This window comes from Onychomys torridus, chromosome 10, assembly GCF_903995425.1.
Source record: "Onychomys torridus chromosome 10, mOncTor1.1, whole genome shotgun sequence".
Classification (NCBI taxonomy): domain Eukaryota; kingdom Metazoa; phylum Chordata; class Mammalia; order Rodentia; family Cricetidae; genus Onychomys; species Onychomys torridus.
The window spans coordinates 30,142,209-30,164,848 of record NC_050452.1 but is presented as its reverse complement, the minus strand read 5'-3'; the positions used below and the strand labels follow the sequence as shown (position 1 = coordinate 30,164,848).

Sequence of the window (22,640 nt, the reverse complement as noted above, 5' to 3'; positions counted from 1 at the left end):
GGAAAAAGCCAAACTCAACAGTGAGGCACCAGACTCTGGCTTACAGCATGTGCCACTTCTTATGAAGGAGGGTAAGGGTGAGCCCAGGCTATCCCACCCACATCACCGTCAGTCAGCAGGTCACAGGGCACCTGTGAAAAGACCCGTGCTTCCCAAACACTCTAACTGGCTACATTTTATCACCGTAGATTTCATTCACAGCCTAACTTGAGACTTTTCCTTTATTCTGCTGGAATATGAAGTCAGATGTGCAGACAGTATATATTATGTGCTAGCCAGTGCTAGATGCTGGGGACTCAGCACCGACAAGAACAACAATCCCTCTTCAAAAAGAGGTGATAGGCTAAGGAGGAATAAAAGGGGAAAGAGGCTGATGAGAGAGAGCTGATAGGATTGAAGGGGGTGGGGCCGGATGAGAAGGACCCACCTTTGCTGGGCAGCACTGAAGAACACCATTTGACGGTTGCAGGGAAGGATGTCCCCAAGGTGCCTGAGGATGCTGCTGTCAGCTGACTCCCTTGGTTCAGGAATCATGGTTGTGGTGGTTTAAAGGGGAATGGCCCCCATAGGTCATAGATTTTCATGCTTGGTCATTAGGGAGTGGTGTACTTGACAGGGATTAGAAGGTGTGGCCTTGTTGGGAAGTGTGTCACTGAGGGCGGGCTTTGAAGTTTCAAATGCTCAAGCCAGGCCCAGTCTCTCTCTTTCTTCCTGCCAGTGAGCGAGCTAGTAGGCAGCATTCCTCCATGCTTCCTGTTCTAGGTTCCTGCCTAAGTTCCTGCCCTGACTTCCCTCAGTGATGGATTTGAACCTGGAAGCGTAAGCCAAACAAACCCTTTTCCTCCTCAGGTTGCTTTTGCTCCTGGTGTTCATAACAGCAACAGAAAGAAAACTAAAACACATTCTCAATATTTATGTTGGAAAAGGACAGGGGTGACGGGGATGGTGGGGCCATGTCACCCTCACCGAGTGCTTCTAGGGCTGCCACTGAGTTGAGTGGTTTATACACATTTGCATGAAAAGCCTCAGACAAGCCTGTTGGACAGCAGCAGCCCGTCATCCATTTCAGAGATGAAGCCAATTAGGTGTAGACGAGTTTAGCACTCGCCTAAAATTACATGGTATTTGGCGAGGCTGAGGACGAGCCCTTGCAAAGGAAGTACTGTTGTTTATGAACTATCCCACACAGTGCTGGGGGACGAGAGTGCGGTAAACATCTGCTCAGCACTTCATACTCAGGGCTATCCAGCACCATTGAAGTGGGATGCATGGTGGTCCCGCAAAATGAACCACTTTCTCCTCCATGGAAAGAGAGCAGAGAGGTCAGAACAGAGTGAAGGTCAGTGAGTGTGCTCGTGGAAGATTCCAGCAGAATGGAGTGGCAAGCTGTTCCCACGTTGACTGTGAATGCTGGCATCACTTGAAGCAAGGCACAGCTGGGGAAAGGCAGTGGCAATTCCTCTACCTGCGACACCAGCTCACCTCAGACCAAGGGTTCTCAGCCTCTGATGTACACAAGAAGCGTCTAGAGACCCTCAAAGCAACAGCTCCCTACACTCCACATTCAAAGATTCTACCTCAGCTGGCCTGCCATAGAAGCAAGTGTGCTTTTCTCAGAAACCCCCGAGGCAGCCAGGGTTGAAGCCCTTGTCCCAGGCGCTCACACACTTGGCCCAGTTCAACATACTCATTGAGATTCTGAGCACTAGAGAATGGCTCAGACAAGGCAGCCTCCACTCCTTGGCAAAACATGAGTGTTTGCTCTCTTCTTTGGGATAAAGAAACCAGGGTCTTCAATTTATTCCAGTCCAAACCAAATAAACTCGCAGGTGAAGAGAGATTTGGGTGTAGGCTTCTACACAAAATACTTCCTGTTGTTCCCTGCCAGAAGCCTGGGGACTAACTGAGCCTGGGGAATTCTGAGAGTAAATTTGTGTCTGAACCACAGAGAAAGTGCACTGCCTACACACATCCCAAAGCGCAGCGACGGGTCAGATCTACATGTTAAACAGGGTGGAAGTGGAGGGCAGAGGAGCACAAAACGAGACGGCTCGGCTCACTCTACTCCCTCGGTGTCAACCCTGGCTCTGATCTGACCGGGGGACAGACAAAGGAGGGCACCAAACAGAAATGCTGATGGTACTGTAGCTGCAGCATCTACCTCAGAACAGAGGGGCTGCTGAAGGAATTCCAGCCACCGACCAGCCGAGGGAACATTTAAGGTGTTTCACACCTGCACGTGTTCCACAAATAGCAATGCAAACCTCACACCTTCTCCTGCACCACTAATTTTTTAGAGGCCCTTTGCTGTCGGGGACTGCAACACATAAGGCCTGGGCTGGCTAAGACATGTATTAATATAAGAAGAGAGGGCTCTGGCATCCCCCTGGATGCCACCCCACCCCACCCCACCTCCTGGCACCTGTGTTCCTTTCACTTCTCAGCCCCTTGGCTGACCCAGCATTCCCCAGAAAGCTAACAAGCTGGCAGCCCTGTCACTGACTGCTCTGAGGCCACCATAGCCACAAAGCACTGAGCTGACATGACCCATCTGCCTCTCAACAGTTTTCTACTTGTCATGCGGGTCACTCTGTGAGCAGACTGACTGAGGAAGGCTTTGGCAGGTTACCAGAAATTGACTCCTCTCTTCTGTCCTCCTTCCTAGGAGTGCAGTCTGCTCCTAGGAGAGCAGGGAGATTGAGAGAGCTTTTATCTGCAAGGCACGGTGTGCATGCCTGCCCCGTCCCACTGGAGGCACCCCACCACACACAGGCAGGAATGTGTGCCTCCCTCCCATGGCTGCCCTGTGGGGCAGGTGTCTGAGGTTAGTACAGCTTGCCACGAAGACCTAAGTGGGCTATCTCAGGCTGGACTTCACCCTGGGGGTCACAGGCATGACCACCTCGTACCTTTCAAGTCCTCAGGCAGTGATGTGCTTTCTTCAAGTTCCAGGAAAGTTGTTTACACAGCTGTATTCCCCATAGATGCGATGCCTCCCAGGCTGCAGAGCAGTGTCATGGTGTATCTCACCTGCTGTCCCTGTGCTCTGGAGGGACACACTGCTTCATTAGCTCTAGTTTCATTGAGAATAAAACCATGAGGGATGAGAAACCGCTCAGCAGTTAAGAGCACTTCCTGCTCTTGTAGAAGACCCAAGTTTGGTTCTCAGTACCCACATGTGACATCTCACAAGTGGTTGGAACTTCATCTCAATACCCTCTTCTTATCTCTGAAGACATTGCACTCACATGCAATACTCCCCCCCACACACATATACACACACACATAGTTAAAAATAAAGTAACTTTAAAAGTAAAAACAACAAATTCACAAAAATTCAGTGAGTTTTCCAAGAATACCCCCTCTTGTTAGAAGCAAGACATAAAGATCTTTTGACTCTAGAGCCAATACTTTGTGCCACACAATCCCTGTGGGGCTGGGAGTCTTTCCTGACCTTAAAACTGCAAACAGAAATCTCTCACAGCTTCCTCACAATAAGCAATTTATGAATTTCCAACTGTATTTGGAAAAGTTCATAACTTTCCAAGGTTCCTTCATTTGTGTCTTAGATAGACTATTCTAATGTAGTGGGATGGGAGGGGAGGACTGTGAGGTTTTTGCTGAGGTAGAGAGACAGTAGCATCAGCTGTCACAGCCACATGCATCCCTAAAAAGATGTATTTGAGGAAAGGTAACGTGAAGTCCAATCAAACACAGGCATGAGAAGGGGGAGAAAAAACAATGTGGCTTCTGGCGAGATGGCTGAGAGGTGAAAAGCACATACTGTTCTTACAGGGGACCTGAGTTCCATTCCCAGCACCCATGTCAGGTCGCTCATAACCGTCTTTAACTCCAGCTCCAGGGCATCTGACAGCTCTGGCCTCCTCAGACAACACCTACATTCATTTGCACACATGCACACACAAGTGCACGATTAAAACAAAATCATCTTTAAAAAAGAATGACAGAGGTTTGAAAGACAGGAGAACTCTATTCATTTCCTACCCACCATGCACACAGACCACGGTTGTTTTGTCTCACCATTGCCCTTGAATAGCATCCTGACGCTTCCAGAATAAAACTACTATGCATATACATGAACTTTTTGAGTGACCATATCTTCTTTTCTCTGAGATAAATGCCCTCAAGTGCAGCTGCCCATTCACACAACTCCCAGTTTAGCTTTGTAAGAGACTGCCAACGTGTCTCTGGAGGGCTGCCCCACTTTCCTTTCCCACCAGCACCTGTGACCCAACTTCACACAGCATTTACCATTACTATTTTTTATTTTAGTGATATCTAACTGTGGAGGGTTTTGTTATTGTTGTTGTGGGTTTTGTTTTTTCTGCAGTTTTAAACCCAGAGCCTCACACATACAAGACAAGGACTCTCCCACTGAGACATATCCTCAGCCCACGATGGCTGTCTTTTGTGCACTTATTGGTTACCTGCACATCCTCTTTGGTGAACCATCTCTCCATTTCTTGTTTTTTTTTTTGTTTTGTTTTTTTGTTTGTTTGTTTGTTTTTTTACATTTTCTAGTTGAATGGTTTGTTTCACTGTTGAATTTTGGGGATTCTTTATGTACTAGATATACTAATCCTCTGTTCAATATATTATTTGCTTTTTTTTTTCTTCCAGGATGTATCTGCCCTTGTATTCTCTTAACAAGTATGTGTATTTATTAGGGGTTAATTTCCCACTTAATCCACAGAAGTCATCACCATGAGCTGCTTCCAGAAGGTTGTGCATTACACACTGTGCAGCTGAACCCTGAGCATTTGCTCCGGTGTTTCACACTCTCTGAAGATAGAGTAGCTTGCCGTCAACATCAAAGAAGAAAAGGTCAGAGGAAGGCTGTAGTGGATAGCCATCCCAGCATTGGCCTGGAAGTTCCAACCCCCATTGAGGCTTCGGTAATGGTCACGCCCACAAGGCAGGGTGGAGGAGGAAGCGGAAGACCAAGGATTGGGAAGAGGTCACTCTCTTGGTTCCCGGACTCTGGACGCTGGAGATAGACCGAGCAGAGTTCTCCAGAGAACATGGCCGGACTGCACTATACCCCTGCCAGACCCTGTAACCTACCCCCTCATTTGTAAGTACCCCACAAAATAAACCTCCCTTTTAACTACGTGGAGCAGCCTTAATAATTTCACCAATAGAAGGCAGTGACCAGTACGCAGGTGTCTCCTGTCAGGTGTGATGTGCATATTTCACTCCAGTCTGCCTCCAAATGCTGGTACCTCACAGTCAGTAAAGCCCCACCTGCATGGGTCCATTTGGGATTAGGACCTATCAGATTCCACCCTTCTGTGTTTCGTCTACTGTGTTACTTGCTGACCATGGGGCTGGGAAGTTCCTTTAATATACTGCCTCACTGCTATAGGATAAATGCCACTTGCCTCAGGTGGACTGGAAGCCTGGCAGGGAGAACGACAAGGCAGGGTGATTAGAGCAGTCAGTGTCTTAACTGGAGCCACATAGAAGCTTTCACACTTTCTGTTCAGATAATCAGCAAAGAAGAGCATACAAAACAGCCAAATAGTTGTTTGACTTTAATCCAAGAAAAAAAAATGTTTTTTAAAGCATGGGAAGAGATGGTCTGAAAGGAGAGAGAGCGGGCTGAGGGACAACTGCCTTCACAACACCCGTCCATGACTTCTTGATCAGCAATCACCCATCCTACCATGGCAAGGCCTCCTCACAACCAACTTCACCTACCTGGGCCACCTCTTTAACAGTGTGCAAAAATCAGCAACACCTTGACATAGGCTATGTGGTTTGGATAGGAGAGCCCCAGACAATTTCCTCCAGGAAACCACAGCACAAAAGTGACCCACGGAGGAGGCTCCAGCTACTGTAAATACTCAGTGGCAAAAACTGATGTCATGCATTTCATTCAGGGGCTGCCCCATGAAGCCTGCAGGGCAAGCAGCAGCCACTAGTACAGGCAGGATAAATCCCAATGTTTCAGAAAGACTTCTCGGAGCTGGGGAGCCCCAGGCACTGGTCCACCTGCACTGACAGGTATCTCAGCCCCATTGTCTAGTTATCAGAAATACATTTTCAAGTCTGTACCTAATGTTTTTGTTTTTGTTTTTGTTTTTAATTCTCTAAATCTGAAATTCCCTTCCAGAAAGAAAAATGTTTGCACTCTGGAAGAGAAGATGGGAAACAGCTCGTTCAGTAACCACAAAAGCAGGAGGACAGGATACAGCTCCATCTCCAGCAACAAGATAAAGAGCCAGGTGATGACACACTCTTAAAATCCCAGTGCATCGGGTAGAGACAGGAGGATCCCTGGGGTTCAAAGGCCAGAAAGATTGGCCAAATCAGTAGGCTCCAGGTTCAATGAGAGACCTTGTCTCCAAAGATAAATTGGAAGGCTTCTAAGAAACACCTGGGATTGACCTCTGATCTCCACATGTACATTCATGTTCATACACACACACACACACACACACACACACACACACAAACAAACAAACCTAAATTCACCAGTTATTGACCCATCAGGACAATATATCCATTTCACAGCAGCATTCAGGAGGCAAACAAGTTCTGAAATTATAAGACTAACTCAGGTTCTAATCTAACACTACGAGACCCAGAAAATTATTGTATTCTCTAATTTTCCACCTATAACATGGCAAAGAATAAAACATTTTATCAAGAGATAGGAAACAGGCAGTCCCACATTCTGAGAATAAAATAGAACCTGATAAAGGGAATCTGCCCATGCCAATCAAAATTGTGCATATGTACATCCTTGGATTCCACCCCTAAGAATTCAATCTCCAGACATAGCCACTAATTCATGAGAACTAGGAACAGCACAGCACAGCATGTTATTCCAGAAGAATGGGAATGACCTTTCCAGGGATGGTCCAGGGAGACCATGCAACTCCACAGTAACACGGTGAATGAACACACTCTTCCACAGATACTCAGCTGAATGTAGCCTCCTGGATGCATTCAAAAGGAAGCAGCAAGAATTCCAGAGCAGCCAAAAAAGGCCTTGAGACTGCTGCTGCACTGCTTAGAGTCGAGGCATTTAACACAAGAGTCAGTGCTTTATCATAACGACAAAATTAATTACTGCCTATCAGGGAGAAGCGCTACACTAGTCAGGCTCATGGGTAAGTGCTGTCCAAAGAGGCTCAGTTGAAGGCTTAAGGACACGGCACGCTCAGAGGCAGCTCTGCCTGGAATGAACGGTGGTAAAGGATGAAAGGGCAGAAGCAGCATATGCCAGGACAGGGGCACTGAAAAGTACATGCCACTAAGTGCTTTAGAAAAAGGTTGAAGCTACTGGCTTGATTATGAGTTGATGATGGTGACTAAGAAGCTGAATGCTAACTTGGAGTCTACACCCAGATTATGAGCTTTGAAGCAGGCTTGCAACTCTACCCTGAACCTTAACAGTGGAAAAGACTGAGGGATGCTAGACACACACACACACACACACACACACACACACACACACACACACACACATCACGTATGACTTAGCTGTAGATCATCAATAGGAAAAGAGAAGACGGGAAGCTGTCTGATGCAGAGAGCCTGGTTTCACTCTGCCATCTTTATAGACAAAAGAATGTAAAGCTGTATCTATTTTTAGGGCACTATCAATATTCTAGAACTGTGTCTATATCTGTCTACCAGCTGCCATAACAAAATCTCACACTCCGGGTGGCTGAACAACAGAAATATATTTCTCAGCATCTGGAAGCCTGGATGTATGGAGGCAAAGAATGCTCTCTTGGGTCTCTTCCCATCAGGGAACTGACCTCATTAGAACCCCCTCCCCATCTCATCCAGCCCTTGATGAGCAGAGCCCCCACCTGCTAGTAACATTCACTACACTGGCATTAGGGATTCATCATTAGCATGGGGAGAGTACAAGGTCCAGTTCCCTCCCTTCAATAATGCCTAAAATAGTTAAAAAAAAAAAAAAAAAAAAAAAAAAAAAAAAAAAAAAAAAAAAAAGGAATAAAAAATAATGTACCTGTAAGTGAACAACACACTGATCCTTTTATTATCTGATGTACAACAGCCAATCAGATAAATGTCTGATAAGATTTGGAATCAGAGACAAATGACATGTCAGCCTGGCATGGTGGTGCACGCCCACTACACCCCCACTTGGGAAGTAGAGACAGGAAGATCAGGAATAAGGCCAGCTTGGGCTACATAATGAGCTAGAGGCCAACCTGGGTTCTACAAGACCCTGACTCAAACACAAAAGGAAGTTAGTCACAAACCAGTATCACTATCGGCCACACAGTTGCCTTCTCATAATTCCACTGTGTCAGTGTCTATGTTCTTTCTTAAATTATTTTATTTTCATTTTTATGTGTATAAGCATTTTGCCTGTGTAGTAATTTGAATGAGAAATGTCCCCTGCAATAGTCTTGAGCACTTGAACACCTGGTCCTCAGTTGGTGGCACTGTTTGGGATCATTAGGTGGAACAGCCTTGCTGGAGGAAATATGTCACTGAAAGTGGGTTTTGAGATCTAAAGCCTCATGCCTTTTCCAGTTCACACTCTACTTCACACTTGCAGTTGAAGGTGTGAGCTCTCAGCCTCCTACTCCAGCCACTATGCCTGCCACTTATTGCCACGTTTCCTACTATAAGGGTTTCTTATCCCTCTGGAACCCTACGTCCAAACAAACGGTGTCTTCTATAACATTGGTTCTCAACCTGTGGGTCGTGACCCTTTTGTGTTGAATGATCTTTGCACAGGGGTCACATATCAGATATCCTGCCTATCAGATATTTACATCAGGATTCATAATAGTGGAAAAAATTGCAGTTATGAAGTAGCAATGAAAATAATTTTATGGTTGGGGTCACCACAACATGAGGGACTGTATTAAAGGGTTGCAGCATTAGGAAGATTGAGAAGCACTGTTCTATAAGTTGCCTTGTGCATAGCACTTTATCACAGCAATGGAAAGTACTAAAACTGCCTGCATTGTTTGTGCCTGGTACTGGCAGGGGCCAGAAGAGGATATTGGATCCCCTAAAAGTAGAGTTACAGAGGGTTGCGTGCCATCATGTGTGTGCTGGGAACTGAACTCCATCCTCTGCAGGAGCAGCAAGTGCTCTTCGCCACTAAGCCATCTCTTTAGCATCACTGAATCCCAGTTTACAGACACAATAGCAAGAACCCTTTCAAGTCACACACCTCCCGGAAATCTCTATAACAACAACAAAAGTCAGCAAAGGAGCTGCACTGAGGAGGGGACCATACTAAGGCTGACACATAAAAATTTTAAAATGCAGATGTTTTACATGCAAATAGAAAATAAAGTTGCTTTTAAGGAATCTAACTGTATCTTTGAAGCCAGGATGGTATGTGTGTATATGCCTGTGCATGTGCCTGTGTGTGTGTATATGCCTGTGCATATACCACATATCTTACCCCTACGGGGACTATAGGAGTTTTTGAAATTTAAAACACAATGATAAACATTTCATACAAGGATCTAGAGAAAAAGTTGAGAAGATCTTCCTAAAAAGGAATCACAGTGCTCCAAGGACTTCTTGGGCACAGCTGCCTCCCTGTTATCCCCAGACATCTATAGCAGGTGAGCTCGAGCTGGGCAAGTCCATTGTTCGGGGCATTTGTAGAGGTTCCATCATGGAGGCTGACTAGTTACAGCACTAACCATTTCTGAGTAGCTCAGCCTCTAGCCCCATGCTCCCTAGAGGCTGGGGGTGGGGCTGAGATTCTCCACCCTCATCCTGCCTTGAAGCTCCTGGCAGTCAGCCCCAAGCCTGAAGCTGCCAATCTCACTGTTATGCAATCCTATTGCTCCAGTAATGCCAAGGGCCTTGGATGCTCCAGGCACTGAGATGGGGTATTAGAAGAAGATATTCCTATCACCTCCATCACTCAGAACCAAGAACCAAAACAAAATCCAAGTCCGTATTTCTTACTCCATGGAACTATACTTAGAAGGGTGGAGGGCAAAAATGTGGGCATCGGGGGTTGGGGGCAAAGGGGGGAACACCAACCCTCCCCTTCCACAGTCATATTCTCACACGTTCTCCCTCTCTCTCCCTGCTCCCACTTCCTGCTTCTCTCCTCCCTCTCCTCTCTCTGCTGTCCCCCTTCTTCTCTTCTCTCTCCCTTCTCCCCTCTCCTCTCTCTCCCTCCCCTGCTCTGCTAAAACACTCAAAGTGATAGCCCCTAGGGATCAGAGCTGGGGTGGAAAAGAGTAGGGTTGACTGCTACATTTTTGTTTTAAGCTTTGAAGAACTTTTGACTCTTAAAACTGTGCGCTTGTGTAACTGTGTTTAAAATGGGCATTTAATGTTTAAACAAAAATCTGAGACTTGACCGACAAGATGATAGAACTAAGTGTGCATTCCTAAACTTTAGGGAGCCCAGCCACTTGGAAGACATGTGGAAAGCTGTAAATCCTCTCCCAGGAAACACACGCCCACACACAAAACATCCGCATAGGAGTTCAGGGCATTCCTAAGTCCATGAAGCATGGGTTCTATCTTAAAATTAAAGGTTCTGGACTCTTTTTATTATTACTGTTCTTTTTTTTTCTTACAGAGGTGAGGGTGAGACCCAGGGCATCGTGTACCCTAGGCAAGCACTGTACTGCTGAGCTACACCCCAGCCCAGATTCCGGTTGATTCTGGTTCCTTCTAAAATTCCTTTCAGAGCAGAGCTGTCCTTTGCTACACAGAGACGGGGGTTGGCAAGGAACTGGATAACGAGAAACAATCAAAAGGCCCACACTTGGTCTTATACTTGGTGGTCCTCTCGAGTGCCCTCTTGCCCAGAGACACACTGACTCCCATTAAGGAGACCCAGGCATTATTTACCAGGCTTCCCTTACACCTTGAAACAGTGGATGTGCCGACAGACCCTTGGAGTGTGACCAACAGCCGAGCTGACTAAGCTGAATCCATTCCAAAAACAAGGGGTCCTCCATCTAAACCTCAAGAAGGCAAGGTCCCAAATTCCCCACCTGGGTGTTTCTTCCAACAGAATCTCTCTAAGGACTTCTTGGCAAAACTCTAATCTCAGCAGGCCACACCAGTGCTCCAAAACAAACCCAAGCCGTACATGGCTGATCTATCTCCAATACGTAAACCTCCACAGAAAGTCAGAACAATATGTCTTTGTTTTCAAAACAGGGTCTCCCTATGCAGCCTGGCCTCAAACTCTCAATGTAGCCCAGGGGGGCTGGAGCTCATGACATCCTGCCTCTGCCTCCAGGGTAAAAGGCCTTGCCATAAAAGCCTGACTCAGATCCCAGCATGGAAAGGGCAAACCAACTCCAGAAAGTTGTCCCCTTACTTACATATTTGAGCATGTGTGCACGTGCACACACAGACACACAGACACACACACATACAAACACAATGGAATCTCTGTGTTCTTGACAACTGGTTTAAAGTGTTGGTGCCTCAGTTTACATGTCTGTGAATGGAGAGTAACAAAGCAATCTCACAGGATGCTGCAGTAAGAGGACCAGGTCTCTTCTTCAGTGCTCTAACGGCTATAGACATCCATGCCCAAACCCTGGAACCTGTGACTGTCACAAAACATGGCAAACTGACTCTCCCTGGATTATCTAGGTAGTCAATCTAAACACATCAGCCTTCAAATCAACTTTGGAACTTTCTCTGGGTAGAAGACCAATGTGCATAAGGGTATCACACATCTTTGACAGGAAGCCACAGTCTGATCTGAAGGTCACATATGGCAGTGAAGAAAGAAGGAAGGAAGGAAGGAAGGAAGGAAGGAAGGGCTTTTTAGAGCTAGTGGGAGAAATGGGAACCTACTCCTATGGTTGCAAGAAACACCTAATGGCCAACGATACACTGAGCTCCAGCAACTCTTCTGGAGCTGAGCAATGCTATCCTGCCAATTTCTGCAGGAACAGTGTGAGATGGTGTGTGAGTTAGCTGACACAGTTAACTTTGTGATAGTCAGAGCAGCAATAGGAAACTAATCCAGTGATATCAGTTGTGAAATAACTGGAGTATCCGGCAGTGTGGTATTCAGTAACTTCCTTAAAGCTAGAGGCAGGGCTGGGGGCTAGGATTTTATTTAATAGCAAAGCACTTGCCTAACAAGCCCAACATCCTGGGTTCAGCTTCAGGCAGGTGCTCGCGTGCATACACACACACACACACACACACACACACACACACACACACACACACCACAAAAGGTGCAATGGCTATATTTCACCCAAAACAACAAATCTCAGCCTTCGCTATTGTCACAGATTCCTGGAATTCTGATTTGCCTAGAACACTATAAACTTTGAGTTTCCCATAATGCACTGCCTTTCCTTTACCCTGTAAGTCCAGCATTACCAGTGTTCCCAGGAAAATGAAGCATCAGTCCCCATGGGAAACTCTGGCTGTGCTCTGCTGGAATCCAGGTTTGCTCTCCTGCTGGACTGAGCCTGGTTCTTCCTGTCTAAGTGACTGGTCACAGTACTGAGCCCCAGCACTGTGCTTCCACACACCACAGAAATTCTGTGTGTCTGTTGATGCCACACAGGACGGTAGATGTTAATATTTGCATTTTTTAACGGAAATCTTTGAAGCCCACTGCTGAGTTTGTGAGCCTCTGTGTTCTCCTGTTGCAACATTAGATTCACAGAAGTGTTCATTTGAAGTCAGTGAAGAAATGGGGACAGGCCTGACAGCTGGGCCTGAGACACGGTATACCTTCCAAGGTGGCTTGCTCCAAGCAAACCTCCTGTTACAAGAGCTGGACGCACCCTGACACTTGCTCCTTACTAGTGGGATACTGCGTTGCAACAAGTGGCTACTTTCCTGGCCTTGGCCTTTGACTACCCTGACCTTTGGCTTCCCCAGTCTCCAGTAAGGTCCCTTAGGAACCAAAACATCAAGAAATAAATCAGCCGGATGGCGGTGGCGCACGCCTTTAATTCCAGCACTTGGGAGGCAGAGCCAGGTGGATTTCTGCGAGTTTGAGGCCAGCCTGGTCTACAGAGCAGGATCCAAAACTACACAGAGAAACCTTGTCTTGGAAGGAAGGAAGGAAGGAAGGAAGGAAGGAAGGAAGGAAGGAAGGAAGGAAGGAAGGAAGAGGAAGGAAGGAAGGAAGAAAGAAAGAAAGAAAGGAAGGAAGGAAGGAAGGAAGGAAGGAAGGAAGGAAGGAAGGAAGAGAAAGAAAAATCAGCCATTAAAAGAAGATGCTTGTAAACCAGGTGGTGGGGCGGCACATGCCTTTAACCCCAGCACTTGGGAGGCAGAGACAGGTGGATCTCTGAGTTCTCTGCCAAGCAGGTCTATAGAGTGAGTTCCAAGACAGCCAGGACTACACAGAGAAGCCCTGTTTCGACAAAGAGGGGGGTGCTTGTGGCTCTGAACTATTACAGAAACCATCAAAAGTTCAGTCTCTCTCTTCTCTCTCTCTCTCTCTCTCTCTCTTCTCTCTTACACACACACACAAACACACACACACACACACACACACACACACACACACACTCGTTTTCATATGATCCATATAAAATTGGAATTCAATCTTGATGATTTCTCCAAAACGTCTCTCAAATGGTATGGATCATTCAGGATATAAAAGAATGCTAAGTTTCCTGACACTGCATCGCATGTACAGAAAAGCAGAGGAATTCAATCCTTAGTACCACATTCTTTCACAACTTTGGCAACATAGTATTTTACAACTTTAAAATATCCTTTATATTTGTAACTGCATTGAATCTTCCAGATAATTCAAATAATCTCCTTGGTTTTTGTTTGTTGTTTGTTTGTTGTTTGTTTGTTTGTTTGTTGTTTGTTTGTTGTTTGTTTGTTGAAGGCATTACTAAGACCTAGTGCAATTGCACAGATCAGGGAACCGAAGCTGAGAGAACCCGACTGTAAAAGCCTTGTTAGGGCCGAAACCTAACTCGAGTCTCCTCCTGGAGAACTACAGGAAGCTATCCTTAACACCACTGACATCTACATCCTGTCAACACACAGGAAGTTTCTGGGACCAACTACAATAATGGAAAAGGTAACCCGGGAAACTCTGGGTGGTAGTGACTCCACAGACCTAGACATACAGTCTGAGAAAAATCACTCCTCCGCTCTTATGTGAGGGATATATGGTGATTACAGAGGTATCAAACTCCAGAAAAAGGGAAGTGACATCATGGTTTAAAACCCTCCTGGCAGCCCCAGAAATCTCCCAGACAACTATGTGGACAGATGGCACCTAACCAACGTGGTATGTTCGGTGATGGGTGAACATGGGCAAAGGAAAATACCGAAACAGCCAAAATGTACCCCTGTCCCTGCGCAATCTCTCCACAGAGACCACTATCGCTTTCTCTGTACAGAAATCAAGGTGGCTGCAGATGGAAAGTACTCATTGCAATGAGCCTGAGAGGGCTAGAGCTAAGTTAAATATTAAAAAAGGAAGAAAGAAAAGAAAAACCACAGAGAAAATCCAGTGGACTTTAAAGATGCTTCATAAAGTAAACTTCCCCAGCACAGCAAATCATATGGAGTACTGAGCAGATGAAAGAAATTCAAATTAAAAGGAGCTATGTATCCTGAGTAAATGTTGCAATGAGGAGCATCACCCCTGGACAGAATCGACATCATTACTTCCAATCCCTGTCATAATCTAAACAGCAGAGTGAACTCTCTATAGACCGACACCAGGCCAGAAGAAACACTGTACACGGAATTCCCATCTCACCACATAGACACACGGACTAGCATGGAGGGGGTGGTTTCTGCTCCTTAGAACTCCTTTCAACATCTAGACAGAGCTCAGGATATCTACTCAGGGTACTCTCAAAATCCCATTTGTTTCAGAGTCTCCCAAATAAAATCTCAGCTATAAATTGGGACCTGGAAATGCACACAGTTGGCCGACTTCATATGACAACAGACGAGCAGATGCTCTTGGAAACAGAGCTGCACCCAACAACTTCCTTAAGGGAGGAATGTGATACAGTGAAGATGCAAACAAAACACCATTATAAAGGGTTTTCCGAGGGCTGGAGTGATGCTGGGGGATGAGTGGAGCAATGACTGACAGGCAGCTCATGGTCAACGGTGCTTGCTGCTCTTTCGGTGGACAGAATTTGGTTTCCAGCACCCACATCTGCCTGCAATTCCAGATCCAGGGGATCTGATGCCCTCTTCTGACCTCCGAAAACATTTCAGCATGTGCATGTACACACACAGACACATAGACACACAGACACACAGACACACACACACACACACACACACACACACACACACACACACACACACACACACAGAGGAGTGTGTAAGTCTTTAAAAAGACCAAAAAATAAATTTTAATTTTAATTTTTAAAAAACCATGCAAGACAATACCAAAAAGTGCAAGCTTCGATCACAGACACCCAACATTTTTTAAAATTATTTTTATTTATTTTTACTTAATGTTTCTGGGCGTTTTGCCTCCATGTGTCTGTGTGCCACATGCATGCAGTGCCCACAGAGGCCAGAGATGGAGTTGGATACCCCAGAGCTAGACCGTGTGGATCTAGGGGCTCACCCCACACCCCATCCTTTGCAAGAGCAGCCAGCACCCTTGACCATGAGCTTCTCTTGACCCTTGCACAACCTTTGTAAAAAGAAACTGGAAAGCAAGGAAGTAACTTACTCTTTAGACTACATTTTTCAAATAGCTCCTTTATTTATACCTTTGCCATAGGCCAACTTCCCTCTGCTATATTTGGTTAAAAGAATGAAGGGTTTAAGGGCCAAGAATGTTCTTAAAAAGTTGTCTAGTTTAAGACCCTCAAAGGTGAGAAGGCTAAAACACAAAGAAGAAACTACCCAGGAACAGGCAATAAATCAACTTCAGGGCCAAAATTAGACTCAATAAACCTGTTCAAGTACTCTACACCATAAAACAAACCCCAGTCAGACAGGAAAAAAAAATTTAAACAACTTTGGAGAGTCAAGGCTTTGTAGCTTTAAAACAACATGAAAATACCTGGATTCGTGGTGTAGACAAAGGACCTCTCATTTGGCCCCACCTCCTGCCTGCTCCGGGTACAAACTGGGTCTGTGTCTATCAGAGCATGTTTCAAGCTATGCCAGGTAACCACTTTTGGCCCAAACTCACAATGCCCCTTTAGTTCGCAGGGTAGGTCCTGAGAAAGTACTGAGAGGCAGGGGCTGGCTGGAGCCGAGCACCCAGAGATAAGCTGGTAGAAGGGTAGAGGCATGTGAGAGCAGAGACTAAGTGTGACTCTTATAAGGAGACCATGATGGCTAGCAGCTCAGTTTTGAAATTGTACCCCTGCTATTAGACATGGGCACGTTGCAGGTTGCTTATTGAAACTTCTTGCTCCAACTGCCACCTGCCCTCTACACCCCAGAAAACCATTGTACTGATTTCAACACACACACACACACACACACACACACACACACACACACACACACACAAACTCACTCACTCACTCACTCACACTCACACACACAAATCATCCCTGAGACGTGACAAACAGATTTTAAAGCACTGGAAGAATCAGTAACTAATGAATGGCTTCCACTTTAGTTAGAAGCTGAGGAGGGCCCAGCCTGAGGGGCAGCATCATCGGGTCCCCTCCCTAGACCTCACCCCAGGGCTGCCTTCATAAATCTGATCTCCAACTGTAACTGCTTTGGCCTGGTTCCCTGGGTGTGGGTTTTCTTGATTCAAACTCACTCTGCAGCCCGCCAAGTTCTTGGGAGAGTTTCCTCCACTTGCCAGGCGCTGGCTGGGAGCTACAAAGTCAACTCTGGCTTTCCAGACTTTTTTTTTCCTTCCCAACGGAAGAAATCAAGAAGCAGAGGGCAGAAAGGCGCTACTCCCTCCAATCAGCAGGACTCCTGAGTCGCCAAGCCTAGGGCTGGAGGAAAGAAACTCCATGGCTGGACTCGCGGCTCCCAGCACAGTGACAGCCCCATCCCAGGACCCTCAGGGTGAAGGACAGGGATCCGTGGGCAGGTTACTCAGGAGCCCGAATGTTCCTCGCCACCCCCCCCCCGCCCCCGCCATTGTCTCCCCCCCCCCCCACCCGCGGCGCTTCAGCTCACTGGGCAAGGACAATACCAATACATTGAAGACCCAGTGGCCGTGGTCCACTTTAGGCCAACTGCACCCAGCACGCACAGCGCTTGGCTCATATCACCGAAACACCAGTGTCCAGTGCGCACCCAAAGCAGGGGCTGGGACTGGGTGGGCAAAGCCTGGGTAGGCAAAGCCTGGGCCGACAAGCCATGGGACACAGGAAAGACCTCCACACACTAGCGGAGGGACCAGTATCCCACGCGTGCGTGTCCACGCTGTCACCCTCAATGACACACGAACAATCAGTCGTATCAATACAGGACAGAAACAGCCTTCCCCATCCGCAAGCTTCCCCATACACTAAGTCCACGTAGTTACCTCCGGAGCCACCCACCACATAGGGGACTAGGAAGGGGAGGCCTCACACAAGAGTCCCTCCCAAATCCCTCTCGGTGACAGTCAACCAGCTACACATGGGAGCTCTGAGTGCCACCCGGCAGCGAGACAATGCCAGGGCGCACGGACTGGCGAGTACTCAGGTCCATCTGGTCTAGTCCCCTGAGGGTCCCCGTCCCTCCGAAGCGCGAGGCAGCTGCCACAACCCCGACAGCTCACGCTCTGACCGGCTTTGGTCGACGGCCGAGCCAGAGACCACAGTTCAGCCTAGCGACTGCCCTGCGTCCGAAGACGTGGTCTGCCCTTTGGGTCTCCGATGCCAGGATCTTTGCCCAGTCCCTGAAAAACCACCCCTGCCCAGCCTTGTCTGAGGACCCTACAGGGCCTCAGGGGCCCTACCTGGCCCTGGGGACTCTGTCCTGTCCAGGGACCCTACTTAGCCCCGAAGACCCTGTGTAGTCCTGTATAGGGACCCTGCCCTGTCCGGAGACGTTGCCCTGTCAGGAGACCCTGGTCAGCCCTGTCTAGCTCCCTGAAGGGCCTCGGGGACCCTACCCGTCCGTGAAGACCCTGCCTAATCCTGTCTAGGGACCTTGCCCGGCCTGGGGCATCCTGCCTGGGGACCTTGCCGAGGGACACCCTGGGACACCTGGCTCCTTTTGGGTTCAAAGCCGCCGCCGCCGCCTCACCTCAGGATCTAGTGGCTCGTGCGCTGAGGGCGGCCAAGAGGAGCGCAGCCCGCGGAGAGCCGGCTGCCTCAACAATGGAGCCCGGGGCGGGGCCCTGCGCGGCTCAGTGCTCGCCTCTCTGTCGGAACCCGGCGCTGAGACAGCCGGTGCGAGCTGTGGCCGGAGGACTCTGCGCAGGCGCCCTAGGCCCCGCCCACCTCCAGAGCCCCGCCCCTCTGAGCCTCTAGACCCCGCCCTCTAGCCAATAAAGAAGGAGCTACGCAGAGCGGGCGGGGCCTGGGGGAACAAAGAGAGGTTGGGCGGGGCTGTGAGTCAGGGCCAGCGTCCGGGACCCTTCGCTGACCTGATTTCGCCGCTGGGCTCAGCGCCCACGTGGACTCGGCTCAGCTGCGTTCAGTGCTCATCCCAAACCTAAAATTCTGGTTTCTAAAGCTGAGAGCCAGAGACAGGCCTGCTTGACAGAAAGGAAAACTGAGGCTCAAGGAGCAAGATCTCCTGTCATTCGTAATACGATCCTCATAGCTTTGTCGTCTTCTGATCACTCAGCAAACATTTTGAAGGGTGTCGATATCCTTAAGAGTGGAAAGAAAGCGAACTTGGGTCCTCCCTTTAGGAGCTGTGCCAAGTAGGTCCGTTTCTTTGCCACGCTTCAAGAGCCCAGGGTTAATCTCGTCCCTTCCCTTCAGAGCTTTGGGTTTTGCAATCCCTTGCCAGGCATGACCCCTCTCCACCTACCATCCCCATTTACCCATGTCTTTAAAACTCGTGTAAGCCTTAAAGGATTCTTCTGGAAGGTATCCCTACAACATCGTGGGTTTCCCTCTACCTCACAACCTCCAGGAATTTCCCCTCTGCCTCTGACACTCAGCAGGGCTTACCAGGGCTGGCGCCAGCGTTCTTCTCTTGAAGCGGATACACTGACTAGGAGCCCCTTCCACATACATGGTCACTGCAGGTTCCAATCCAGCCAGCAGTGACCTCCACAAGACACCAGTTGGACTGCACAAAAAACAAAACCGCTTACTGCCAAAACAGCTTCCCCCTATTTGGTGAGCTGCCTTTTCAGAATACAGGTCCAGGTAGAGCCTCAGTCCTCCTGTCCGACCGACTCCACCAATCAACAGGTGATCTGCTTACCCAGGCCCTGAGGCCTCTAGGTACAGTCCCTTCTGAGGAAAGAAAAGCTATCCTCGGGGATGGGTTTGATTGGTGTGGTAGGTGCTAATTGTCAATTTGATGGGACAACCTGTGAAGGGTTTATTTCATCTCTGGGCATACCTGTACAGAACAATTCCCTAGATTTGGTTGAAGTGGGAAGACCGACACTAAATGTGGGTAGCACCGCTCACTGGGCTGGGGTCCTGGGGAGAGCTGTCTGAGCTCAGGCATTCATTAGCCTCTGCTTCCTGATGGTGGGTATGATGTAATCAGATGCCTCAGGCTCCTGCCTCTGTGACTTCCCCACAGTGATTGGCTGAACCCTCCAGCTGTGGACCAAAACAAGCCTATCTTCCCTAGATTGCTTTGTCTGGATATTTTGTCACAGCACTAGAAAAATAACTGTGACACTTGGGGACAGCCTCCTGCTATAAGGGCCTGGGCTAGGACAGAGCAGCAAAGTGCTGAATTGTTAGGCTCAAAAATGGGGGCAGTTATGTTTGGGAACAATGGGGTGGGGGGGGGGATAAAGGGAGTTGAGGGAGGGGAAGAGAGGGCAGGGTGGCCGTGAGACAGGAAAGGTGGCTATTATGGCCTGGAACATTTTAAGAGTAGGAATGTCCACGGCCAGTCAACCCAGTCTGTGTTAACCTATCATCCTGTCATCAAGAGGTGTTCTGTCCTCCAGTGGCTTCAGGCCTGCTTTGTGTGAGCTGACAGGAGTCTAGGGAGGGTGGGGTGAGGGTGCTGGTTCAGGCTGGAGTCAAGAAAGGGTTGGCTATGAAGGAGTCCTCCAGAACATCACACACTACTTTGTCTGAAGTTCAAGCAATGCAACCCAAGTTTTAGAATGGTCTTTCTAAGATGACAGATGGGGTTGACATCTGCACAGATTTCTGGCCAGCTCACTCCACAGCAATATAATGTAGATGTGGAAGGTGCCCCAGGCTCCAAACCTAAGTGCAGATATTTCCTTCTAGAGTAGATCACAGTTCATGCAAAATGCCTTTACTTATTTCTGTTTGAGCCCTCTGCGCTGACTCTGGTCTGTGCTGTCCTGAGGGTGGAGGGCATTAATCTCTGTTGTGGCTCTGGGAGCAGGTCACCTCTTTCTCCTTTATGCTCAGGCTTCCTCCTTCACAACCCAAGCCAGGGATAAGAAGGCCTCTGAGGCCCTGCCCATGCATGTGCCTTGGCTTCCCTGAGGACCATGATGATTTCAGTTAAGTTCTCCATCCTTCCTCTGTTCAGCAGCTCTTCATCCTTCCAAACACACATTTGGCCAAAGTTGACCTGGCATTAGTGGTGAGCTATGCTGCTTGACCAGCCAACAAACACTTGTGCTAACTAGTACTTTACTTTTGGCTGTTGCCCACCACCCATCTCTAACGATGGCCACACCACATGCACCAGTCTGTGCTGCTGACCTTGACTTGTGGAAGATAGAGAGGAGGAGAATGCCAGGAACTGAGGTCAGGGCTTAGAGCCCCCAAGTCCCAGCTTGAGTCCCATGACTCCCCTAAGCTACAACAGCTCACCAGCCTCCTGCCTCAGCCTCTTATATGCTGGCCAACACAACTTCTTTTTCTTTCTTTCTTTTTTTTTCTTTCTTTTCCTTTTTTTTTTTTTTTTTTTTTAAACAGGTCCTCCTGTGTACCTCAAACTGGCTTTGAACTCTGTATTTCTCAGGGATAACCCTGAGCTCCCACTCCTTCTGCCTTAGCCTCCCAAGAGCCAGGATTAGAGGTGATAGAGGTGTGAGCCACCATGCCCAGCTTAGTTTCTTGAAAATAGCATTGTCAGTTCAGATTCCAATGCCATGTTCATATTGCCTTTCTCTAATTACGTTTCGTATGACACAACCCCAACTCCAACAGGACTCCCGAGAGTGATAGCAAAACCATGACATCATGCTTCACTGCTCCCAGGAACAATGCAGCAAACGACTGTTTGTCTAATTCAAGCAATATGTGTGTGCTATGTTCGTTTATACAATTCCACTTCCATTTTTCAGAGTTTAATGATTCCCCCAGGGGCTAGAGAGGTGGCTCAGTGGTTAAGAATGTTCTAACAGAGGATCAGAGTTCAGAGCTCAGTTGCAGTAACTTACAAATACCTGTAACTCCAGCTCTGTGGTTCTCAACCTTCCTAATGCTACAACCCTTTAAATACAGTTCCTCATGTTGTGGTGACTGACCTTCAACCACAAAATTATTTTTGTTGGTACTTCATAACTGTAATTTTGCTACTGTTATGGATCTTAATGTAACTATCTGATATGCAGGATTTCCAATATGTGATCCCTAAAGGGGTCAGGACCCACAGGTTGAGAACCACTACTCCAGCTCCAAGCACTTCTATGCCCTCTTCTGGACTGCATGAGCACTTGCACAGAAGCACCCATAAAAGCTCTCCTCGTGGTACATAGCTAATACAACAGTCTATAGAGATATTTATGAGCTATATCTTACTTGTAATCTCAACACTGAGGAAGCAGAAGCAGGAGGATTCCAAGTGCACACTGGTCAGCGGACCTAGCCTAATCAGTGAGCCTCAGGATCATGAGAGACCTTGTCTCAACAACAACAAAAACAAAGGCAAAGATGCAGAGAGGTGGTGGAGTGCTTAAGAACAGTGGCTGCTCGCTCTTGCAGAGGACCCAGGTTTGGTTGCGAGTACCCACATAGCAGCTCATAACCATCTGCAACTCCAGTGCCATGTGATCAATGCCTCTTCTGACCGACACAGGCACCAGGCACCAGGCACCAGGCCATGCGGATGCTGCACAGACATACATGCAGGCAAAATACAAACACAAATAAAAGTAAGTAAATCTTAAAAACAAAAACAAACAAACAAACAAAAAACAAGCAATGACATCCAAAGTTGACCTCTGGCCTCCACACATGCACAGCCACACCCACACTCACACGTGTGCATACCATACACACAACATCTCATTTTGAGGGGCATTAGTAGGTGTTGTTCAGCTCAAGGAAGAAAGCAGGTGGCCTCTGTCATTCCTGAAGCCCGGTTCAGTCATGGGTGCCCAGGGACACACCAACCTCCCCACTTTTTTGGCCAGAGGTGCCCTTGTGCTGGGAACAGGCTTCCCAGCTGGGACTGCACCAGGCAGCCCCCACTCAGCCCTTGAACAGAACAGGAGAGCAGATTTCCCTGCCCCAGAATTCTGTCTGCTTTGGGAGGAGAAGCCCAGCTTCTAGAAGGATCCACAACTGATGTAATTTGCCTGAACCTGAGTGAGCGTGATCTGTGGTCTTCCTCACCTCTGAAGAGGCAGCTAGGGAGCCTGAAAGGTCAGTAGA

At 47.9% G+C, this 22,640-nt stretch overlaps 1 protein-coding gene across 2 annotated transcripts in view; it reads right to left on the bottom strand.

Moving 5' to 3' along the window:
• Positions 1–18,337, bottom strand: part of Afap1 (actin filament associated protein 1) — a 112,163-nt gene extending 93,826 nt beyond the window's left edge. For both annotated transcript variants that reach the window (XM_036200681.1, XM_036200682.1), the window contains exon 1: positions 18,157–18,337. The gene's annotated coding sequence lies outside the window, so the exon portion shown is untranslated. The remainder of the gene's footprint in view (positions 1–18,156) is intronic.
• Between the last annotated feature and the right edge of the window lie 4,303 nt (positions 18,338–22,640).